Source organism: Oncorhynchus tshawytscha, linkage group LG18, assembly GCF_018296145.1.
Source record: "Oncorhynchus tshawytscha isolate Ot180627B linkage group LG18, Otsh_v2.0, whole genome shotgun sequence".
NCBI classification, from domain to species: domain Eukaryota; kingdom Metazoa; phylum Chordata; class Actinopteri; order Salmoniformes; family Salmonidae; genus Oncorhynchus; species Oncorhynchus tshawytscha.
This window is the reverse complement of record NC_056446.1, coordinates 34,302,085-34,313,870: the sequence shown is the minus strand read 5'-3', so window position 1 is coordinate 34,313,870 and position 11,786 is coordinate 34,302,085. Positions and strand designations below refer to the sequence as shown.

The 11,786-nt window shown below is 42.2% G+C and overlaps 1 protein-coding gene across 1 annotated transcript in view; it reads left to right on the top strand.

Annotated features, from left to right (window-relative positions):
- The first annotated feature begins 3,545 nt into the window (after positions 1-3,545).
- LOC112218009 (exostosin-like 3) overlaps positions 3,546-11,786 on the top strand; it is a 42,568-nt gene continuing 34,327 nt past the window's right edge. Inside the window, exon 1 of the mRNA XM_042300531.1 lies at positions 3,546-3,760. The gene's annotated coding sequence lies outside the window, so the exon portion shown is untranslated. The remainder of the gene's footprint in view (positions 3,761-11,786) is intronic.

The following is an 11,786-nucleotide window of genomic DNA, read 5'->3' as shown; positions in this document are numbered from 1 at the left end:
TTTTCCCACCTGTTTGTTGTGGGATCTTGTTTTTGTGTAGTGCCTGTGAACACTGTATTGACTTCATGGTTCATTTGTTCTGTATTGTTTTGGTGACTTTAATTTATTAAACATGTGGAACTCTATGCACGCTGCGTCTTGGTCCGTTTATTCTACAGACGATCGTGACAACAATCCCTCAACCCAATTTAGATAGTTTGGGATGAGTTGGAACACAGGGTGAAAGAAAAGCAGCCAACAAGTGCTCAGCATGTGGGAACTCAATCAAGACTGTTGGAAAAGCATTCCAGGTTACTACCTCATGAAGCCAGTTGAGAGAATAACAAGAGTGTGCAATGCTGTCATCAAGGCAAAGGGTGGCTTCTATGAAGAATCTCAAATATAAATATATTTAGATTTGTTTAACACTTATTTGTTTACTACATGATTCCATATGTGTTATTTCATAGTTTTGATGTCTTCAGTACTTTTCTACAATGTATAAATAGTAAAAATAAAGAAAAACCCTGGAATGAGTAGGTGTGTCCTACCTTGACTGGTACTGTACATTTCACTCCAACAGTATTTTAGAATAAGGTAGATCTATTACCGTAAGTATGCGACACCAACACACCTCCAGGCTGTGTATGGGCTATTTGACCAAGAAGGAGAGTGATGAAGTGCTGCATCAGATGACCTGGCTTCCGCAATCACCTGACCTCAACCCAATTGAGATGATTTGGGATGAGTTGGACTGCAGAGTGAAGGAAAAGCAACCAAGAAAGTGCTCAGCATTTGTGGGAATTCCTTCAAGACAGTTGGGAAATCATTCCAGATTAAGCTGGTTGAGAGAATGCCAAGCGTGTGCAAAGCTGTCATTAAGGCAAAGGGTGGCTACTTTGAAGAATCTAGAATCTAAAATATAGTTTGAGTTGATTAACACTTTTTTTGGTTACTACATGATTCCATATGTGTTATTGCATAGTTTTTATTTCTTCACTATTATTCTATAATGTAGAAAATATTTTAAAAGATAGAAAAACCCTTGAACGAGTAGGTGTGTCCAAACTTTTGACTGGTACTCTATGTACGGTCACTGTGGGGACGGTGCCTTCGATTATTGAAGCCGGTGACTATTGTGTTAAATTCCTCAATGTTATCTGGATGAATCTTGGAACTTATTCCAGTCGGTGCTGGCGAAACAGTCCTGTAGCTTAGCATCCGCTTCATCGGAGCACTTCTGTAATGAGCGCATCACTGGTACTTCCTGTTTGTGTTTTTGCTTATAAGCAGGAATCAGAAGGATAGAGTTATTGTCATATTTTCAGAAGAGAGGGCAGGGGAAACAGTGGCTGGCAAACAGTCATGAAGTGGATATACTCTAATTTTGCCAAAAAGTTCCTAAACGGCCCACCAAGCGAAGGAAAGATGCCCTGTGTGAAAAATGATTTGAGAAACAGTGACATACACTCTGAATGACCTAAAAGTATAAATCCCATATTGTCTTTCATAGTGAGGCCAAGCCAAACTGTACTTTGCAAGTAGGCTAGTAGTATGCTTACTATTGAAACAGATACAGGAGGCTGTCAAATTAGTCCGATTTTTTTCATTAAGGTTTTCGCTCTCAAAGTCACACTTTTTAAAATAGAAAAACAACAAAATGACACGTTCTAAGTCCATAACAATGCTTAACCCACATCAGGAGACCACTTTTGACATCTGGGTAAAATCAGAACACCTTCTGATCTGTTCCATCAGTCTTATTAATTGATACGGTGTATACCTCCACTGCACTACTTTGTGGGCTCCCGAGTGCCCCAGTGGTTTAAGACACTGCAGTTCAGTGTTGAGGTGTCACTACAGCCACTCTGGTTCAAGTCCAGGCTGTATCTCAACCAGCTGTGATTGAGAAGTCCGTAGGGTGGTATGGGTTTGGCTGGTGTAGGCCGTCATTATAAATAAGAATGTGTTCTTAACTGACTTGCCTAATTAGAAATATGTATTTGACATATACCCTCTACTGCTGGTGAAGTATCAGGATGTTTTCTCTGAATTTTAGATCAAATCAAATTTTATTGGTCACATACACATATTTACCAGATGTTATTAGGGATGTAGCGAAATGCTTGTGTTCTTATCACCAACAATGCAGTAGTATCTAATATTCAATTCCGTTTCAAATCATGAAATACACATTCAATTTATGAATTCAATGATAACATTTTTGCATTAAACATTAAAAAAAATGTTATATTCAAATTCAATATCCTAATACAAATGTAAAATTATCAAATTCAAATAGAATTTCTGTTGGAACTGAAATCGCTCCATACCACATTTTCATTCACAGTTTTCATGCGAGTTAAATCATACTGTATAAAAAAATCATGACAGCTGTGATGGATACAGGAAGTTTCCTTACAATTTTATAATTGCCGGCAGATCATTTGTTCGTTGGACACGGCGGGATCTTTTTGGGGTAAAATGTATTATGCAATAAATGGCAGGGAAATGTATTTATGGGAAAATATTGATATTATAGCCATCATATCAAAGTAAACTTGGAGTCACGCGATGGTATGGGGGGTCCTCCCACTATGACTCGGGAAACCAAGCAGTTTATTAGGCTACATGTGAAAGAAGTTATGATGAACTTCATAGGGGGGTGAAAGTGCAAGGTGATGAGCTTGATGCTCCTTTCCAATAAATATCGAGGATATTCTGTTGAAATTGTGATCGATGCTTGACCACCGTTTGACAAATAAAAATGATGCCCCTGCTACATACCCCTTAGTTCACATAATTTAAAGGGGAAATCTGTGATTGCAACATTCATTTTTGTACTTTTAAATTCATGATGTATGCCCATTGATTCTTGAAGAATACAACTTAGACTAAACTTGAGCTTGGTTCAACTGTCATACCCCATCAGGCTCCAAAATATAGGCCTAAGCTGTTTTACTCCTTTTTGATAAATAATGTAATTGTAAACAAACACTGTATAGCCTCGAAACATGGTTAAAACTGTAATATTGATGGATGATCAGTCCTTGCATCCAGAGCTCTCTGTCTATGACTCGAAGAGTTTTTACATTTCTCCACCTCATTCCCAAATCAGTGGCGAGATATTCTGCTTTGTTATTGTTTGAACTGCAGACTGCCCCTTTAACTGTTTAAATAATGACATCGACTGTTTACGGATGTAATCTTTTATTTTTCGTGTACATTAAGTACATCGTGTTGGCTTGCCCTACACTAGTATCAGACACCGTATACAACTCCCGAGTGGCGCAGCGGTCTAAGGCATCGCAGTGCTGTAGTTGTCTCTACAGACACCCTGGTTCGAATCCCGCCGTGATTGGGAGTCCCATAGAGCGGTGCACAATTTCCCCTGGTTTGACCGACATTGAAAATAAGAATCTCTTCTTAAACTGGCTTGCCAAGTCAAAGTAAGACAATTTTTCCCCAACTGCTCAGTATACAGTCTACCCTTTATGGCCACCAGGTGTAGCACTTCACCTACAGTGTGTCCAAGGTTCAGCATCTCCTACTCCCAGAATGCCTCAGTGGTTTGCCAAGCCCTCAACAATGCAGCCTTGATCGTGCACACAGGGGGATCTAGCTACTCGTACAGCGCGCGATTGGCATGAACAGGCTTACAAAAATAAAACTTAACACCGAACATACCATTTTGTTATCAACTTGTATAACCCGAAATATGTTTTGAAGCTGATTGAAGTATATATATATATTTTTTAAACATTTTGGAGCCTCATACCGGGTGAGTAGCAAGCTAACTTAAGCTAACGTTTGTCTGCTAGCAAGCAAATGCCTATTGTGGCTAACGTTAGCTGGCTAATTGCCCCCCCCTTTTCTCATTCACATTATATTGTCTTATTATTGTGCGGAGACGTCTATTCCTTTCCTTAGCTAGTCCGTAATTAACTTATTTCGCCTCGAGTATTGTGCACTGAAAAAACCTTATCGCCAGCTGGTTAGCACTGCGTGTGTGGCGTGTTTGTTGTGATCTCCTTCTGACCGGCACACGTCAACGTCAGAGTTAGTTTGATGGCAAAACAATGTATCAATTTGAAATTACAAAACGGCACTTGATGTTTGTGTTACAAGCAACCAGAAGTATGTGTATTGTAGCAAGCATCGGAAATCGTTAGCTAGCTAGTCAATGCAACCCAAAAGTAGCTTGTCCATTTGATGTGCATGCTGCATTGTAGTTGGCTATCCGGCACAATAGATACACTCCCATTCAAATGGCTAACGTTACCATTGAAGAGTGAATCATGGTACAGTACAATGAAGGGTGAAACCAACAACATGGATTTAGAACCAATACATTGTAGCTTACTATTTTGTAATATTGTTCTGGGCTGAGTGTCCCAAAAGCTTCGAAGCACTAAGATCATCTTTCGTTCGTCACGATTCCACTGAAACTAAAATATCTTGGCTGCTTTTGGGAAACACAGTCCTGTTCTGTTACGCTTCAGTAGAGGTCCCAGATGAAGCTACCCCCCTACTAATTGTGGTATCGGCTAAGACTAAACTCAGGTTGCATTACCGCTAGTGGCCTATTTGGATTTCATATGATGTTTTAATGTGTATCTTGTGACTGATGGAGTATGGATACTTTATTGAAAACAAGTTAGGATATGCACACTCCTCCATAGTTGCATTATCAACAGTAATAGGCCTAGCTATCCCTTGATCATGACTGTTTCATTAAACATAAGAGTTATTGGAAGAAGGCATCTTCCATACCAAGGAGGTTTATTTAGAACGATCAATCTGAACATTAACGGCGGCAGGTAGTCTAGTGGTAAGAGCTGGGCCAGTAACCAAAAGGTTTCTGGATCAAGTCCCTGAGCTGACATGGTAAAACATATGTTTTTCTGTCCCTGAACAAGGCAGTTAACCTACCAGGGAACAGTGGGTTGTCATTGTAAATAGGAATTTGTTCTTAACTGACTTGCCTAGTTAAATAAAGGTAAAACAAATGAACAGGCGTCGCTTGCGCCTGCGGTACAGTTTTGGAAGCATCATTTAAATAAAGTTAAATTGATAGGCAAGGTTAGTGTTCCCACACAGCCATATCTGAATGACCACATTCTAAATGTGTGTTCTGTCATTCTGAGCATCGTGGGTGGACGCCCTAATTAGGTTACGCACCCAATGCATATGGGTCCAGGAAATTTCTCAAATGTCCGGTAAATGAACATGTTGCCGGTCAAATGTCCAGCTCCACATTTTCATAACAGAAACCCGGTTGCAGTTGATAGAACACGTAGAAGAGGGGAGGATGGGATGTGGGGGGGGTGTTGATGGTCACATTAAAACAATCTTAGGCATGTATATAGTTTTATTAGTTCAATAGTGTTCCACCTTGTCAGCAGCATCAGATTTAGTTCATAGAAGTTTGCCGCGGGGGGTGTTTATATTTGTCCTTTTTCACACTGCCATTGTGAACAGCGACCATGGAGCAATTGGGGAAAGTGCCTTGCTCAAGGGCACATCAACAGATTTCCACCTTATCTGTTCAGGGTTTCGAACTAGCGACCATACGGATATTGGCTCCAACCACTAGGCTACCTTCTGCCCAGTAGTGACAGACCGGTGATGTAATTGTTTCCCATGGACCCCAGCAAGAGAATAAATCAACATGTACCACATGGGACAACAGCCTTTAACAGTGGACAAGGTTATTGATCCTCTCATAGGGGCTTGATAGCTGTGTCGCCCAATGATCTTCTCTTGTGGTCACCAAGTAATCAACCTTAGCTGCAAGTTGTGATATTGACACAATCAGCATTCCATTACTGTGCTGTGACATGGGCTCTTGTTTTCACACCGCCTTTCATTAAACATTTTAACCCTTTACACTTGTACAAAATGGCTGATTTGGACACTGATAAGCTCCTAAATTGTAATGCAGTGGCTGTACAGTAACATGTTATAAATGACATGGCTGACTTCGGTCGTCAGTTGAATGGTGTTTCCTCCGGCACATTGGTGCGGCTTGCTTCTTGGTTAAGCGGGTCGGTGTTAAGAAGGGCGGTTTGGCGGGGCATGTTTGAAAGGACACCAGAAAGTGGGAAGCAAAAAGTGTGCTTTCTCTAGTTGCTCAACAGCACAGCTACGAGAGCTAAAACAATCACCTTATAGTTGAAGACTTCTTTGAATCATAATTGTGCATTGAAATGACTTAGGAACTGCACACTCTGGAGAGGTGTCCCCCCGCTTGGAGACACAGGTTAGTCCTCTCACTCAAACCCTTGTCAATTTGTTGTCCTATGTTGCACCTACCCCACATTTCCAGGAATATTCTTATGTCAAATTTTGTAATCAACAAATGCAGCGAAAAGTACAGTAAATGTAAAATGCACATGAAATCAAGTGTAATGTTTGGATTCAGTCGTGTCAGGTGAACTGTTATATCCTTAACTTTGGTGTAATAATTCCCTTTCAATTGCTATCATGCTTATGCATATGTGCTTCATATTTCTTCTGTAAGAAACATTTTAATTTAGCCCAATCCATATAGGCCAATTCCCACAAGTGTAAAGGGTTCATTCTTTCCTTATGCAGCAATATTGTGTGGGGAATTACTTCAGCCAGCTTAATGACAATAAATTAGCAAATAATCCAGAGGTGTTGCCTTTTGCAGTGTCTGCTCGACCTTCTCGCTGGCGACGCTGAGTGAGTCCAGAAGTTTGGCTGTGTTTGGCCTTGAGTGTTCGTGTTGCCGAGCGGGCTCTAAAGCCGTACTCGTCAACATCTGTTTTTATGTTGTCTCGTTTTCTGACAGTGCGAGATGTATTTATATAGGGCCAAGCCACTCACTTCTGCAGTTCAATTTATTGCGTTTCAGAGAACATGAACAGATGTCAACTGTAGGTGGAGAACGTGAATGAATCAGAGGCTGATTTTAAATGAACTTGAAGAGTGAGACATTGCACTGTGTAAGAGAATGTTGGTATGAGAGAGATGTCAGAATTCATGTGTCTCTTGGTGAAGATGGTGGATAGCAGAGGTACATGCATGTTCAATCGTGGCCTGCTTCACTTCCGGGATTACTTAGCTAATCCATTATCTCCCAAACTACATTTTCCCAGAGCCCCGTCTGCCCTATTTTTAAAAATGTTTTCCTTTTTTTTTTGAGGACCCCAATGGCAATCCTATCGCCACACATGGTAAACATACAGTATGTGTTAAGATGAAAGCAGTTCAAAATAAATAGCTAGCCAACCTAGCATGGGCCAAGGGTACATTTTTGACTGGCAGCTCTGTCAGTGTGTTTTCTTAGTGGGGTGCCAGAACAGCAGAACATAATATCCTGTGAAAAGGCACTTAACCTTTCTGGCGCAGGCGTTCTGCTAGCGACCCACCTCGACAACATCCGGTGAAATTGCAGAGCGCGAAATTCAATTGACAGAAATATAAATATTTAGCATTCATGAAAAGCTTAAATTCTTGTTAATCCAGCCACTGTGTCAGATTTCAAATGCGATTATCTGAGGTCAGCTCCCTGCAAACAAAAGCATGAAAAACATATTTCAACCAGGCAGGTGTGCCACGAAAGTCAGAAATAGCGATATAATAAATGCCTTACCTTTGAAGATCTTCTTCTGTTGGCACTCCGATAGGTCCCAGCTACATAACGAATGGTCCTTTTGTTCAATAATGTCCTTTATATCCCCAAAAACTCAGTTTAGCTGGCACGCTTCATTCAATAATCCATCGGTTTCCCTCCTTAACCTGTTGGTGTTAGGGGGCAGTATTTTCATTTTTGGGAAAAAAACATTCCTGTTTTAAACGGGATATTTTGTCAGGAGAAGATGCTAGAATATGCATATAATTGACAGCTTTGGATAGAAAACACTCTAACGTTTCCAAAACTGTAAAGATATTGTCTGTGAGTATAACAGAACTTGATGTTGCAGGCGAAAGCCTGAGAAAAATCCAATCCGGAAGTGCCCCAGGTTTTGAAAGCGCTGCATTCCAATGACTCCCTTATATGGCTGTGAATGTACCATCAACGAGCTTACGCTTTCTACGTATTCCCCAAGGTGTCTACAGCATTGTGACGTAGTTTTACGCATTTCTGTTGGAGAATAGCCGTATGGGGGCACATTGCGTAAGTGGTCACATGGTGGCTCCGAGAGAGATTCTCGCGTAAAGTGCAGAGGTAGCCATTACGCCAATCGGTCCTAGAGAAAAAGGAATTGTCCCGACAGATATATTATCAAATAGATATTAGAAAAACACCTTGAGGATGGATTCTAAACGTTTGCCATGTTTCTGTCGATATTATGGAGCTAATTTTGAAAAAAATTTGGCGTTGTGGTTGCTACCAACCTTAATATAATGCCAAAATGAAACATGTGTTCACAAAAAATATTGTGTGTTTATTTAACAGTGTAAATTAAAGGAATGAGTGGTTTTGGGTGGATTTTCCCTTTAAGACTTGGGTCCCATCTCTATCAGGTAGTAATTCCCCCATGGTAGAGCATTATCGCCCTGGCTGCTCTCCCACAATCCATCAGTGTCTTGAGAATGGGGTGGCTGCAGGATTGGGTGGGCTGGGGTTGGCAGCTGTTGGCAGCACCTGCCTCCATCTGTGATGGGCTAGCAGCCTGGCCTGGGATATAGAGGCCCTGGAAACAGGGCTGCCTTGGCCAGAGAACAAAAGGGAGGTTTTGTTGTTGTTAGGGCTGGCTGTGGTGTGTGTGTGTGTGTGTGTGTGTGTGTGTGTGTGTGTGCGTGTGTGTGCAGCTGATTTGTTTAACATAACTTTTTTCATTGGGACGCTTCCAGCCTTGCTCCGATGTGGGCAGCCTTGCCAGGGGATTCACAAGGCATGTGGGTCTCCGTTCAGCTCAGGTATACCCGAGTGGAGTCGATAGCCACTGTACATTTATGTTGACCAAGCTCAAGGTCATTGCACTGACATTGTTTGGCAGGTAGGCTTAATATGTGGTGGCCTTAACATTCAGAGCACCTTTGTGGATGTCAAACCTGATGAGAGGTGTGTGTGTGTGTGCCACTGTACAGTGCTTTCAGAAAGTTTTCGGACGCCTTCACGTTTTTCACATTTTGTTATGTTACAGCCTTTTTCTAAAATGTATTATATTTTCCTCATCCGTCGTCACACTAGCCCATAATGAAAAGTGAAAACAGGTTTTTATACATTTTAGCAAATGTATTAAAAAATAAACAAATACCTTATTTACATAAGTTTTCAGACCCTTTGTTGTGAGACTCTACATTGAGCTCATTTGCATCCTGTTTCCATTGATCATCCTTGATGTTTCTACAACTTGATTGGAGTCCACGTGGTAAATTCAATTGATTGGACATTATTTGGAAAGGCACACACCTGTCTATATTAGGTCCCACCGTTGACGGTGCATGTCAGAGCAAAAACCAAGCCGCGAGGTCGAAGGAATTGTCCGTAGAGCTCAGAGACATGATTGTGTCGAGACAGATCTGGGGAAGGGTACCAAAACATTTATTTCTGCAGCATTGAAGGTCCAGCAGGAACACAGTGGCCTCCATCTTAAATGGAAGACATTTGAAACCTCCAAGACTCTCCCTAGAGCTATCCGCCCGGCCAAACTAAGCAAACGGGGGAGAAGGGCCTTCGTCAGGGCGGTGACCAAGAACCCCGATGGTCAATCTGACATGGCTCCAGCATTCCTCTGTGGAGATAGGAGAACCTTCCAGAAGGACAACCATCTCTGCAGCACTCCACCTATCAGGCCTTTATGGTAGAGTGGCCAGACGAAAGCCACCCCTCAGTAAAAGCCACATGACACCCCACTTGGAGTTTGCCAAAAAGGCACCTAAAGGATTATCTGGTCTGATGAAATCAAGATTGAACTCTTTGGCCTGAATGTCAAGCGTCACGTCTGGAGGAAACCAGGCACAGCTCATCACCTGGCCAATACCATCCCTACGGTGAAGCATGGTGGTGGCAGAATCATGCTTTGTGGATGTTTTTCAGCGGCAGGGACAGAGGGACTAGTCAGGATCGAGGGAAAGATGAACGGGGCAAAGTACAGAGGTCCTTGATGAAAACCTGCTCCAGAGCGCTCAGGACCTCAGACTGGGGTGAAGGTTCACCTTCCAACAGGACAACGACCCTAAGCACACAGCCAAGACAACGCAGGAGTGGCTTCAGGACAAGTCTCTGAATGTCCTTGAGTGGACTTGAACCCGATCAAACATCTCTGGAGAGACCTGAAAATGGCTGTGCAGTGACTCTTCCCATCCAACCTGACAGAGCTTGTGAGGATCTTCAGAGAAGAATTGGATAACTTCCCAAAAACAGGTGATCCAAGCTTGTTGCGTCAACCCAAAAGACTCAAGGCTGTAATCGCTGCCAAAGGTGCTTCAACAAAGTACTGAGTAAAGGGTTTGAATACTTGTATAAAGGTATTATTTCAGTTTTAAATGTTTAACACATTTGCACACACAACCTTATGGAGTATTGTGTGTTAATTTGAGGGGAAAAACAATTGAATCAATTTCAGAATAAGGCTGTAACGTAACAAAATGTGGAACATGTCAAAGGGTCTGAATACTTTCCGAATGCCCTGTAGCATTAGCCATGGCGAACTGCAAAAGTGTCGCTACTACTCAACAGCATTGCTGCCCTGAATTTAGCAAGAACTATCGACAAAGATCAGTGGGAAAAAGTTGTGATCGATTACTTTTTGCACACGGTCAGTGTGAACCGGAGTGACTTGACACAACTTTGTCCAAACTAGCTGTACAAACAAAACTACCGTTACAGGACGTCTTACTTAAAGGTTTTCAGGCCGTGAAGCGTTTATCCATGTATACAGGTACTAGTCTTGCTACATTTTCTGATAATATACATTTCCAATTTTGTCAGTTTTCGTTGTAAGTTAAATCGTACTGTTAGCTAGAGAACGTTAGCTTGCTGGCTTGCTAGCTAACGTTATGTGTATGATCTGTGTAGTCGTTTTATTAGTATCTCAGAAATCCATTTGCTTTGCGATTTATAGCCTGTTAACTAGCTAGCTAATATTGGACTCTAGTTGGTTAGCTTTTGCTCCCTGCAGATTCTTACTACAGCGTTTCATAGGCCTCCCAAGTGGCGCAGTGGTGTAAGGCACTGCATCACAGTGCTAGCTGTACCACTAGAGATTCTGGGTTCGAGTCCAGGCCATGTTGCAGCTGGTTGTGACCGGGAGACCCATGGGGCGGCGCACAATTTGCCCAGCGTTGTCCGGATTAGGGAGGGTTTGGTCGGCAGGGCTGTCCTTGTCACGCACTAGCGACTCCTGTGGCAGGCCGAGCACAGTGCACGCTGACACGGCCGCCAGGTGCACGGTGTTTCCTCCGACACGTTGCTGTGGGTGGCTTCTGAATTAAGGGGGCATTGTGTCAAGAAGTGTGGCTTGTTTGGGTTGTGTTTTGGAGGATACACGGCTCTTTACCTTTGCCACTCCCGAGTTCGTACGAGAGTTGCATCGATGAGACAAGACTGTAACAACCAATCGGATACCATAAAATTGGGGCGAAAAAGGGGTAATTAAAAAAAAAAAATTCTGCAGCTTTTCATGCTAGCTATGTCAATCAATTTGCATTGCTAGTACTACTGTATAGGTTGGGATTATGGCTCATTATTTTATCTAGTCAGTAGCTCGCTACATGTCTAAACAGAAGATTCTACTTTGCCAGATTATTCATGACCCATCAAGTTAGCCAGGTGTGTCTGGAGGTGATGACTGCCAATGAACATGTGTACATGTCTAGACAATAGTGAT